The sequence below is a fragment of the Aquila chrysaetos genome, chromosome 11, assembly GCF_900496995.4.
Source record: "Aquila chrysaetos chrysaetos chromosome 11, bAquChr1.4, whole genome shotgun sequence".
NCBI lineage: Eukaryota > Metazoa > Chordata > Aves > Accipitriformes > Accipitridae > Aquila > Aquila chrysaetos.
The window spans coordinates 41,513,739-41,525,741 of record NC_044014.1 but is presented as its reverse complement, the minus strand read 5'-3'; the positions used below and the strand labels follow the sequence as shown (position 1 = coordinate 41,525,741).

The 12,003-nt window shown below is 36.9% G+C and overlaps 1 long non-coding RNA gene across 1 annotated transcript in view; it reads left to right on the top strand.

Moving 5' to 3' along the window:
* Nucleotides 1-7,235, top strand: part of LOC115348638 — a 105,615-nt gene extending 98,380 nt beyond the window's left edge. Inside the window, exon 3 of the long non-coding RNA XR_003925884.2 lies at nucleotides 7,174-7,235. This is a non-coding gene — a long non-coding RNA (uncharacterized LOC115348638). The remainder of the gene's footprint in view (nucleotides 1-7,173) is intronic.
* The last annotated feature ends 4,768 nt before the right edge of the window (nucleotides 7,236-12,003 follow it).

The window sequence follows — 12,003 nt, the reverse complement described above, 5'->3', positions numbered from 1 at the left end:
TTCCAAGAAATACTCCTTGCATTGTATCTGCAGAGGTTCACTTCTGCCCTAGCTGTCTGTGTTGTCGTCTGCTGCACTGATGGACTTCGGTACTCTTCTTGATGAGGCAAAAGAAGTGTAATTGGCACAACTGCAGGCTTTATTGAAGCTTTTGGACTGCCTTTGGATCCTGGGCTCCCTTGGTGGCAGCCATTAACACCTTCCAATATAGCATTAGGCTACTAATAATGATCGTAATTGCTTTTTGAACTTCACAGAACCTGTCTTAAAATGTCATGCGAAATCACCTGTAAACTCTGTTGGTTACAGTTTCCGCTGTCATTATTGTAGTTTGCTGCATTGTCCTTTAGGTATTTTAGGGGATTGCTTTGTATGAGGCATGTATTCCAACACAAAATTTCTTGCACATCTTTACATTATATTTGTGATAGATTGATGGATGGCCCAGTGGCACATACCAGAGAGTTTGACCAGAGTCTGGTTAAGAGTGGTTATTGCCAGTTGAGCCTGATTTTAGCACAGGAATAAGGAAATGTACTTGGCAGAGTGATTAATTACATCTGATAAGAATCAATAATCCTGTCAGTTTCTCTATACATCCTCTTTGAAATGATGGATCTACAGTATTTTACAGTGGTCATTATATTATGTGTGGAAATGGAAAGGGGTACATGTATGTGAATGTGGTGTGAAAAACACACAGAAGCGATGTGATCGTGTAACTAAGAATTACTTAATCATGCTGGTGAAAGTTAATTGTATCATTCTCCACAGAATAAAGAACTATATTCCCAAAAGACATTCATTAACTTTAAACTCAGAATAGCAAGACAGTAACAGCAGTAGCATAATCATCTATATTTTTGCTCTTTTTTTTTAAAAAATAGTATGGTTAATTAAACATAGTTGATTTTTTTGACTAATGGACAACTGATGAAAATAGAAGAAGATATCTCTAATGATAACCCGTTAGTTTAAAATCTTGGCATCTATAATTCAGAATTACTGTTGTACTGAACGCAATTGTTTCAGTTACTTAAGCGGGGTTCTCGGCGGGGGCGGGGGGCGGGGTGTGGAATTCCTGTGACCATAACAGAGTTTAAGTTGGATGTATCTTTATATTTGTTCAGCTGAGTTTCAAAGGTAGAAATATTGTCTCAGGATTCTAGGAAGGAGAAAGAAATTAATAATATAATTTTAATAAGTATTGTGCTTTGCATTTTCTTAAAAAAATGCAAGTGGACATTTGCACCATCAGGTCATGCCTTGCTATATGAATGATAAATCTTCTGAAAGAAACTTTCCCTGGATATTTTTAAACTACGTCTTTATTTTTAGTCCTGTTCTTGTGACTTTGTTTTTGCATCTTATTTTAGCCCGGTGTTCCCTAAACTGCTTCCAAATGGAACACACTGGAGAGATATTTAATACCTCAGAAATGGGATTTAAATGTATTTATGCAGCCACAAGCAGAACACTGATATGCCAAGGAGCATATGAAAAGAATGTTCTTTTGTTAAAATTCTGCCTTCAAACTGGGGAAAAAAAAGCTTGATCGGTTTCTTTGGCTCTGTCTAAACTCTTCCATCGCCCTGCATGCAGCATCATCAGCCTGCTAGAGGCTGATCACTTGTTCTGAAGAGTGAATTTCCTGTGAAGAGTTCTTAGACAACACTGCCAGGCTACCAATGTCTTTGTCCTACATTATCGTAACAAAACTTTTTTTTTTTTTCTTTTTTTCTTTAAATAGAAAGTCAGATTGAATCTCCAGTCACTCTTCCTTATGGTTGAAGTCAGATGAGATGGTTTAAACTGATCTAACAGCTTGTGGCAACTAAAAGATGCAATCTTACTGCTTCCGCGCTTACGCCTGTATGTGGCTCCAGTTCTGTTTATCCGACCCCTCAAGGAATTGCTTCGGCTCACTAAGCCTGCAGGAAGCTAACACAGTAGAAAGTGTGAGTAGTTTTCTGCTGTCTCACTGAGTCGAAACTGTATATGGTGCAGTCAAGGAAGAGGCTATGGGGGGGTATGGAAGGAGACAGGACTGCATAGCCAGGCATGGAGCAGGTTGGAGAGCGACAAGCAGTAAGACAGACACTCTAGAGTGCAGGGAGCTCCTAAGATTACCTTAGCTGTCCTGCTAAGTGTTTTTGGAGTCTGAATACAAGTATCACTATCTTTGGTAAGTGAACTTGTCATGAACAAAAGGTAATTTTTTGTTAGGGGACATTGCTAAGCAACTGGTAGCACAGTAGCAGTTAGAAAGATTTATGTGACATAAGCTTTATTATTTACGTGAAAGTTATGTATTTTCTAGCCAGCCTCTGCTACCCCCAGATCTTCAGTGTTATTTGTTCCGAATTTTGTAGTTGAAGTTGCATGGCACTTAGGTCAGTTTTGAAGGTATTTTACAAATGCTGCCTTCTATATAAAATACTTCCTGTTCTCTCCAGGTTGGTAGGGCTTACTATATATGTTCTGGCATGGGTGGTTCTCATAAGAAGACTAACACTATTTTGGGGGATAAAATTGCCCTTACTAATAAAATTGAGTTTTAAGGTAGAAATTATTGTAACTCTTGCTTCACAAGAGTGTTTCTCCGATTTCTGTCATTTTTGTGAACTGAGTGGTCCGCAGGGTGAGACAGCTGATTCTTACCTGTTTACAGATCTCAGCTACTGATTTAAACCATCACACAGCCGGCAACATGTTCTTAGAGTATAATATGCATAATTTATGGAGATCTGTGGAAAGATTTAAATGGTGACATAAGGTGTAGGGCATTAGAGAACTACAATATGGATTCTGAAATTTGCATTTTGGAATTCATCTGCATGTTTACTGCTTAATGTTCTTGTTGCCTATCAGAAAGTGGATTATGAATATGTATATATATGTGTGGCTACTGAATGATGGGCCAGATTTGTTCTCATTCCCTTGACTTCACTGAAGTTGCTCCCTATATACACTGGTGTAACCGCAGTGCAAGCCAGGTGCTGTTATTCTGCTCCTGGAATCTGTTCTCCATATTGGATGTAGCCTGTTTGTGACATGGCATTTCAGATTCCTGCACAGGCAAGAGTTACATCTAAATATGAAGACAGTTTAGAAGGCTTACTGGGTATTTGTTTCTTTCTTCTGACAATGATGATTCATTCATCCTTTCTTCAATATATGTTTGTTACATAACTTTGGGGTTTTTTCCTTCTCATTTGGTAATGCGGTAATTTAAATGCCAGGAATGCCAAAACCCCTAAATTATTTATTACTTTTTACTCCTTTTGACCAAGACTTTCCTCTAGAGTTTTTTAACGGTTTGTGTATTTAAGGTTATTTTTTTTTCAGCATTATTTGTTCTAGGTATTACCTTCCCTTTTTACTAACTTAAAGGTATACTTTAACCATTGCACTGCAGAATTGCTACTATTTTGGACAGCTTTTTTTTTTTTTTAATAGTACTATTCTTACGTAGTTCCCTAATGCTTAATCATGTTGAATTAGTCCTAGAGAATAGAATAATGTTAAACGTGGGGGAGGTGGGGTGGTGCGGAGTTCCCCTCGTCCTGTGTTTTTAATTCTCTATGGCTTCTAAAATGTGATCCTCTCCATGATGCAGATGATGTGTAGGCAGATGGATAGTTTAATGGCCTCATAGACTTTCAGAAGTCAATATACAAACTATATTAACCCCCTGTTGCTAGCAGGCACTTCAGCCTCAATTAGTTACAATTCAAAGCAATTGTGAGATAAGAACAAGCAAAGAAAAGGTGGGTCTTGGGTAGGAGATTTGTATGGAAGTAGCAACTTTGAATAAATGTATTAACGATACTAGATTTTAGGGCTCTCATTTTCAAAAGGTTACTCACAAAGCTCTCATGTCATTTCAAAATGACAGCTTGTTGAAGATAAGAATGCAGTATGAAATCTACCTAGCTTAATAGGTTTGGATGGGAGGGGTGCTAAAATAAGACTGATGGTATACATGCACTTCCTTCAGTCTGCTCCTCTGAATTTTCAGATATACTTAGCAAAAATCTCCAGAGAAATTTGAATGGGAAAAATAATTGTGCTAAAAATCAGAAGTTGAACAGTCAGAAAAAAATTAGAAAGTGAATTAATTGGGCTGTTACTTCATCAAGAAGAAAAATACCAGGCAAGGAAAAGCAGAAACTAATTTGGTTTTGGTGCAAGTGTAGCAAGCATACAAAGCAAAACCGCAGACTAGGAAATGTGTTTTGTGCTTGAAGAGAAATATGATGTAGTTGGGGTGAACGAAGCGTGGCTAAATAAAGAAGCAGGGTGGGGTATTGAAACACCAAGATAAAGTATTGAGAAAGTAAGATGTCAGAGAATAGGTGGCAAAATAACATCTGCCCTAGGTCTCGTACTGCTGCTGAGCCTGAAAGCGACTCTGCAGATACTTCTTGGCTTTTGTGATGTGTCTTCAGCAGCACAGAAGGGCAATGTGTTAGGCTGAACTGCAACTTTAATTACATTATAGGAGTGGCAGGAGGTCAATAATATTTGTAATATGAGCTTTTGTGACAAATCAATTGTATAATGAAAGTGATTATAACATCATTAGAAGTCTGATAACCCAATAACTTTATGATAATTACTTCTCAGTTATAGGGAATAGTTTACCACAGGAGATGCTGGAATGTTAGATACGAACGCTAATAGCTATAGTCATATCTGAAGCATATGTGCCATTTAGTATCAAGTTTGAATCCCATCATTCATTTTAACATTGTAGACTTTTGACAAGCAAGGGCTGGATTTGGACAGGTAGTTACACATATATATGTGTCTTTGGGTCCCTAAATAACTTGGGAAGGATGAGTTAAATGTGCCCTTAAAAAGAAAGATGATGGGGGTTGTTTTGATACTTGGGTTTGCTTTTTGTGTCATATCAGCATGCTCACTAGGTCCAAGGCAGGGGGAGGGCTGTAAAGAGGTGGTTGAGGGCAGAGGATGAGGATGAGAATGAGAATGAGAGTCCACTTTTTGATAGTAGTTAGTAAGGGCACTGAATTATATCCAACATGAAATTGTACCACATTTCATTTCTGAAAATTAACTTATACTCCTAATTAACTTCTGAGATACTCCCCCCCATCCCCATACCTATTTATTTAACCTATATAGCTGATTAAACTAATTCCTGGGAACTGTGCTTGTGAAGCAAATAGTAGGTTGTGCTCTAAGACTAACATGATAATATGATTTATTATTTATGAAACTGTCCTGTTTGAAGAAAGGAAAATCACTACCTTTCAGAAAAGTTCTTATGCCAGACTATTGACTATCACAAGCAAAAATTAATTTTCAGTTCTACAAATTTAGTACTTTGTTAGCGAGGGTTTTCTATCCTATCTATTGTGATATGACTGGAATTTAAAAAGAAAAGGATACGATGCTGAAAACAAAGTACGTGAAGAACAACTTGCCTGCATTGTTTCTGAACTGGATGAGGGAAATTGGTGTGCATTCATGTGGCTTCTTATTCAGTCTAATCTTTCTGCTGGCAATTGGTCTGAGTTGCATGTTAGGCTGTGTTTTTGCTTGGCACTTGTTAGTCAGTTTTTTAAATGGATTTTTTGGAGATGTTTAAAATGCTGACTGTGGCTCTCTTCAAACTAGATATATTGAAGAAAAGTATAATAGCAAAAGTATAATATTGGAATTACTTAATTCTCAAGATATTACTGTAACAGAATTTTGATTTACGAGGGATTTTAGTTATCTTCATCTGATTTTTTTGTTGTATCTTTTTGTAAATAAAATTTCCCAGCCCTCAGTAACGTACTTGTTGAAGAGGAGGAGTTGCTGGTTGTCACTGATTCTAGCACATTGATTGGAGTGTCATGACACAGGGGTGTTTCATTTCATTCCTCACTAAGGTGAGGAACTTGGATCCATAAAAAAATGAATCAAATCTCCATGGCAATATGTTAATCTTTTTGTGTAAACAGCATGCTTTCCCATTGCATATTTTGTTACCCTGAGGAAGAGCATCCTTTTCTATATACATGTATGTGCATTTAGATGAGTATGCGCACACGCATATATATATATATATATATAGTAAACATTTAAAATTAAATGTGTTAAAGAACTGAACTGAAATTGATCTTCTGTAAGAACACAAAATACAGCAAACAAGCAAGACCTAAACACGTCAGAGCTCCCACTGCTGTCCTGTGACATAGTAATTCAGAAAGAATCCTTCTCCCTCCATTCCGTGTGCCAAAATGTTTGCCTGTATTTATGTTGTGTTGTTAAAATGCCTGTTATACTGGATTCCACTGGTATTTGTCCTTGTTCATCCATGACGCACCCTGCTTCTTGCTTATTTTCTCCATCTTGTCTTCAGATTTTAGTAGTTATTTTTTTTCCCATCAGGTGGCTAATTGTAAAAATAAATTATTAAAAGCCTGTAGAGCCTGCAGGAACCCATTAAAAACTCTGCTCCTCTGATGAGGATTTTCTGCTTAGACTTTCAACTGAGATTTGTCAGTTAATCAGCTTTTAATTTGATTAGCACGTGACGTATTGACTTTGTTTCATTCGAGGTTCTCAGTCAACATTTCAGGAAGCACCCGGTCTAATTTATCCACATTAAATTCTAACTACATCAAGCAATTTTCATTTTAATACAAACTTTTAATCTCATCAAGTTAGTTGAGATGCACTTTCCATAAACATATCCTGGTTGGCATTAATTATATTACTATCCTTTAATTCTTTGTTTATGAAGATATAACTAGATAGTAGTTTATTCGTGTAAACGATTTCATAGACTGGAAAAATATTTAAAAACTTGAGGTTTCTGGAAATAAATTGGTTTCAGTCTGTTTTCAAAGTGATTCAGATTTGGGGTGTGGGTTTTGGGTTTTTGGGGGGTGTTTTTGGTTTTGTTTGGTTTTTTTGTTTTTTTTTTTTTTTTTTTAAGAATCTTATGTCGCTGAATCAAATGTCCTAATGCTAAAGGGTACTAGGGCTGTTGCACTTGAAATGGAGTACTTAGTTTTAAATGGAATTGGGATTGGTGATAGGCATGAATGTGACTTTTTTTTTTTTTTTTTTTTTTTTTTTGTGAATGCCCTTACTAAATGATGTGAAATCAATCTCTTCCTACCTTAGTAAATATTTTTGTATTTTTTACAGGTGGTAGAAGAATGTTCAGGAGTTGCAGGCCACTGTTAGAACTTCTGGCACCTAGGCTGAGGTAAGAGACTTATCATTCCTTCTGTTTTGTTAGTCTAGATGTGAAATGTTTGTTTAGACAAAAATTAACGTGTGGTTTCCTTATGGTAGTACTAAACTGAGAGATGTTTATCTGTTTTTCCAAGTTCTGTGGCAGGGGGATTGAAACAGATAAACTGCATTCCTTAATATTTATCCTTGTCTGTAGCACTGAATAAATTAAAATAAAAACTTGCAAATAGCTTCTGGTTAGCCAAAATTTGTCATCCATCCTTCCCGCCCCCTCCCACCCCCCCCAAGTCTGTTTATGTGATTTTTGTTTACCTGTCCTAAAACAAGTAAGAAATTTTTATGTATGTCTCTGGTATAACAACATAACTTTTTACATTAATCAGTGTGTTAAAACTGTAGTGAGTTTTTATGAGTGTAAGCACTACTTGGATCAATAAGTAATTAGAGAATCATAGAGAAAAGTAATTGGCTATGTGGTACGCAGATTTTGAAGATACGTAGGCAAACAAGTCTTGAGTCTTTGTAGCTGGCATAAATGAAATTAGTGGAAAGAGTCTGGATGCTTTTTAATATGCCTTCAGGAAACACTGCATTTTGGAGGCTCTGATGTCTGTTTCACATTAGATCCATTTCACGTTAGTTTCCTCCTAAAATTTTTAAGGAAAGTAAAGGTAGAATGTCACTGTGCATTTGTAGCAATTAAAATGGAAGGCAAATCCAGTTCATTTTAAGTACATGAATAGTACTTTGCCAGAAAAGTGAACATCTCACTTCCAATAGGAAATTTAGTGTATGATCATACTCAGATAGTCCTTCTTGTGTGTGATGGTTGTTCTCTTCACTGCTGTGTGTTGCAAAGTAGTTAATTTGTCAGAAGTGTTGCTTGTAACTTTGAACACTCAGGCTAATGTCCAGAAGTGGTAGGGGACATTTTGAGATCTCTTCTCTTCCCCCTCTAGCTGGAGAGGATCTATTTTGCTTAGGATACTTTTCTTAACCTTCACTTAAAACTAAGGAGCAGCTCACAGCAGAGGGCTGTTGCGCATCCTGCCATGCATCCAGTTGTAGCTTGATGCTGAAAATGGTGAGGGACAAGTTGCAGTACAGTGTGTAACACACAGTTTCTACCTGTGGGAAGATTTTTGCACAACCTTCACCTGCCAAGAGGTTACAAGTCAGATGTAACGCCTATTCTTTATTATCTAATTCCTGATGTGTTTCTTGTTTTATAATGTTAACATCAGGCACACAAGATTCTATAAGCTTAAACTGGCATTAGCAGTTCAATTTATATATAGTATTAGACAGCTCAAATACTTCTCTTATAGTCATAAGGTTCAATGTTTTGATTTTATTGTTAGTCCATCTTTCATCCTGTCTTTTAATGACTACAGACTAATTTACTGTCTGCTCACACTGCTATTGGATTTCAAGACAATGCAACAGGGAAAACTATTGCAAAAATAAAGTATTTATATTTGAATTAAATGAAAATGGTAGAAAGTGTAAGGCTTTTGGATTAAGGATAAGTAATTAAGGCTGCGTGTGTTTTGGTTTTGGGTTTTTGTTTTTGGTTTTTTTTAAGTTCTAAATCCAATATGTGTGAACAGTGACTAAGTTAACTACGTGCCTTCCTGCCCCTGTAGGAGTGCCTTCCCTTTAGTGCTTGTAATATGGAGGTTTCAGGCATGTATTTGCTTGGAACTGAAACAGCTACTACCGCTTTCTGAAATTATTTTCAGGAAAGATGACAGGAACTTTTCTACAAATAGATTCTTTTACATTCTATTTCTACTTCCTATTCTAAAATTTACTTCATTTGAACATGAGTAAATAGTAGGAGTTTTCTGCCTTTAAAATATTTTTCCATTCCTTTTCTCTTCAAGAGAAGTGGTATGTGAGCCTGAATGAGGGCAGGGCAAGCTTTGAAATGAGAGGCCAAACATACAGCTTATATAGAACCATGGAATGATGTAGACTCTAAAGTATCTCTAGAAGTCATTGTGTCCAATTCTGCACTCATGTGCAAGCCAATTTATAACATGTTGCTCAGTAAAGTCACTGTTCAGCTTGAAGATTCATGATTCTTTGGGTTTATAGCCTTGTTGTTTCTGTGTTTCTCTTTACTTTTTGACGTTGGATTTGTTGTAAGCAAAATTGTTTGGGAGGGAGAATTATGCTTTAGTCAGAGAAACCTGACCGCTCTTTGGAACCCAAGAATTTATTTATCACCCAGCTAGTCACAACATACTCATCCGCAACCTAACAGAGCTGTTCCATCTCATCTGCCATACTGCCCAAGGTACCGCCACCCCTTTATTTGGTGATTGTCTCTGCTTTCATCACCCATAGAGCCCTAAGGCTGATGAACAATCTTTAAGTTGGTCCATTGCAGTTGGACATCAGCATCCAAACTTCTTACTGAGAGATGTACCTGATGCATTTTTCTCGCTCTTTTAGGTTCACTTGGAGCTGTTTCATACAGTTGCTATAGCAGTCCACTTATTTGTTCTTCACTGGCTGCAACCTTGTGCTACATTGAAATTTTATTATATAAGTATACGATTAAGAAATACTTGGTATGGTGCATTTCAGGATCTAAAGTTAGGTCATGTAATTTACACAAGTGTTAGAGAGTAGTTATATGTTATCTTCTTGACTCAGACTATCCTCTAGTCAAACAAAACATTATGACATTTAGGCAAAAGAATCCCAATATCCTGCAGTTTTCACTGGAGGCTGATGGTTGGGTAAGAAGGACCACTCGGCCCATAAATTCCAAGGGTTACAATTCTGCTGTGGGAGATGTGCACCATCAGTTTGGACAACTGAAAGAAATCCACTGTTGCTGTTCATCCTCACTGTGTAATGTACCCTCCTCATTTCTTTAGTAATCATTACATGGTCTCCATTTTTCTAATGGGTGATTTAATATTATATAGCAGTTTGCTGTGCAGTGTGAGTGTTGTACCCCTCTAAGAAAACGTAACCAGAGAAGCACAGAATCTAGGTATGGAGTTCAAAGATAATGATGGAAGATGTGATCAGCATTTCTATTAAAGGCTTAAGGCATATTATTTACAACTACTTTGGGTGTTACACTATAATTAATAGAAGGTAGCCAAAGGACACTCTCTTTGACAAACTGATTTAGGGTAATTGAGCAATGGACAACCCCATTTAAAAAATGTCAATTTATTAACACAGTTATGGTCAATAGGAGGTGTATCTAGCACTTTCAGAAATCGGGTCAGTGAACTTTATTCAGTGCAGTAACTTGGTCTAATTAATGTCAAGACAACAATTTTGTTTATCTATCTAGAGTAAGTCACTAGTTAGAATTTCTTTCAGGCTCCAAGTCATTTGGACGGGTGATCCAGTCTTACATGTAAAAGTGATGAACTTTTATTAGTAGTAGAATTCACAGTTCTCCTTTACGCTACTAAATTTTGTTACCACGTTTGCAGTAAACTCTACAAACTTAAAACACTTATGGGGCAAAGGAAATGTTGCAGCTAATCTAAATGCAGAATTTCTTCATGTTTGAAGCTATGAATTGCATGGGCAGGCAGAGAGAGACAAAATTAATTATACCAGTATCAGTAACAAAGAAAGAATTATAAATGCATATGGATAAAGAAACCACAGTAGCAACATTCTTGGCTGAAAAGTTTTTGTCTTACCATGCTTTTTAGTATTTTTAATATGGTGGCATAAGACTTCTTATCTGGTTAATGTTACTGTATGTGAACAGCAATCTTGACCTGAGAGCTGGAGAATGAATTATTCATAACTGAGGAGAAGAGGCAGAGAATAAAGTTCAGCCAAAGGTGAGAGGAAATGTGACCTATTAGGAAGGGAAGAGGAGATAGGGGTTCTGTTCCTGGCCTGCTCTGTGACCTTGGGCAAGTAACTTTATCTCCAGATTTGTCCATTATTTCTCCTATCATTTGCCTGTCTTGGCTATTTAACCTGCGAGCTCTCTGAGGCAAGGATTGTGTCTTGATACTGATGTACAGCACACTAGGGCCCTAATCTTAGTTGAGGGTTCTGCATATGACTGCAAAACAGGGAAGAACTAGCACAGTTTATGTGCATCTGTGGGAGGAAGTTTGGAAGATGAGAGAAGTAAAGTAGAATGGTTACAGCAGTAGCTTATCCTTCATCCCAGGACTATGTATGCGTACCTAACACTGACACAGGGAAATGAATGCCCATTGTACTTTAGACTGTGACATTAATGGACTTGCTAAAATTGTAATAATGTATTTCTTTTAAAGAGTCATTCTGGCAATCTGACAAACTACCATTTAGCTCTAACAATCAGTTTGATCTTCATCCTGAGCAATAGACTTGTTGTTCGCTTTGAGAAGACTGAAGTTGCAAATATGTCAGACTAGAATAAATTAAGGAATTGACCTGCAGAGAGACAGAACAGGGTGATATCGTTCCCAAGCTTCTTGTCGACTTCAGAGGTTTGCACCATTCTCTTTCTGCCATCTAGGGTTTTTTCATATCTTATTTTTGCATGTCATCTCTATTGTCCTATTAAAACTTGTCTGCCTATTTGCCTGGCTCCTGCACAGATGCCTTGTGTTTCTACCCCATTGAATCCTTTGGATAGGACAGCTCTCCTAAATGAATTTCTGTCGGCTTTCTCCATATTCCAGTGTCTCACAAGAATGCAGCTGTTGAACATATGTTGGTAATAAAATGTTTTATATTTACAAATTTAGATTTCCACTCAGGAAAACAACTAAAAATCTTATGTATGTTACA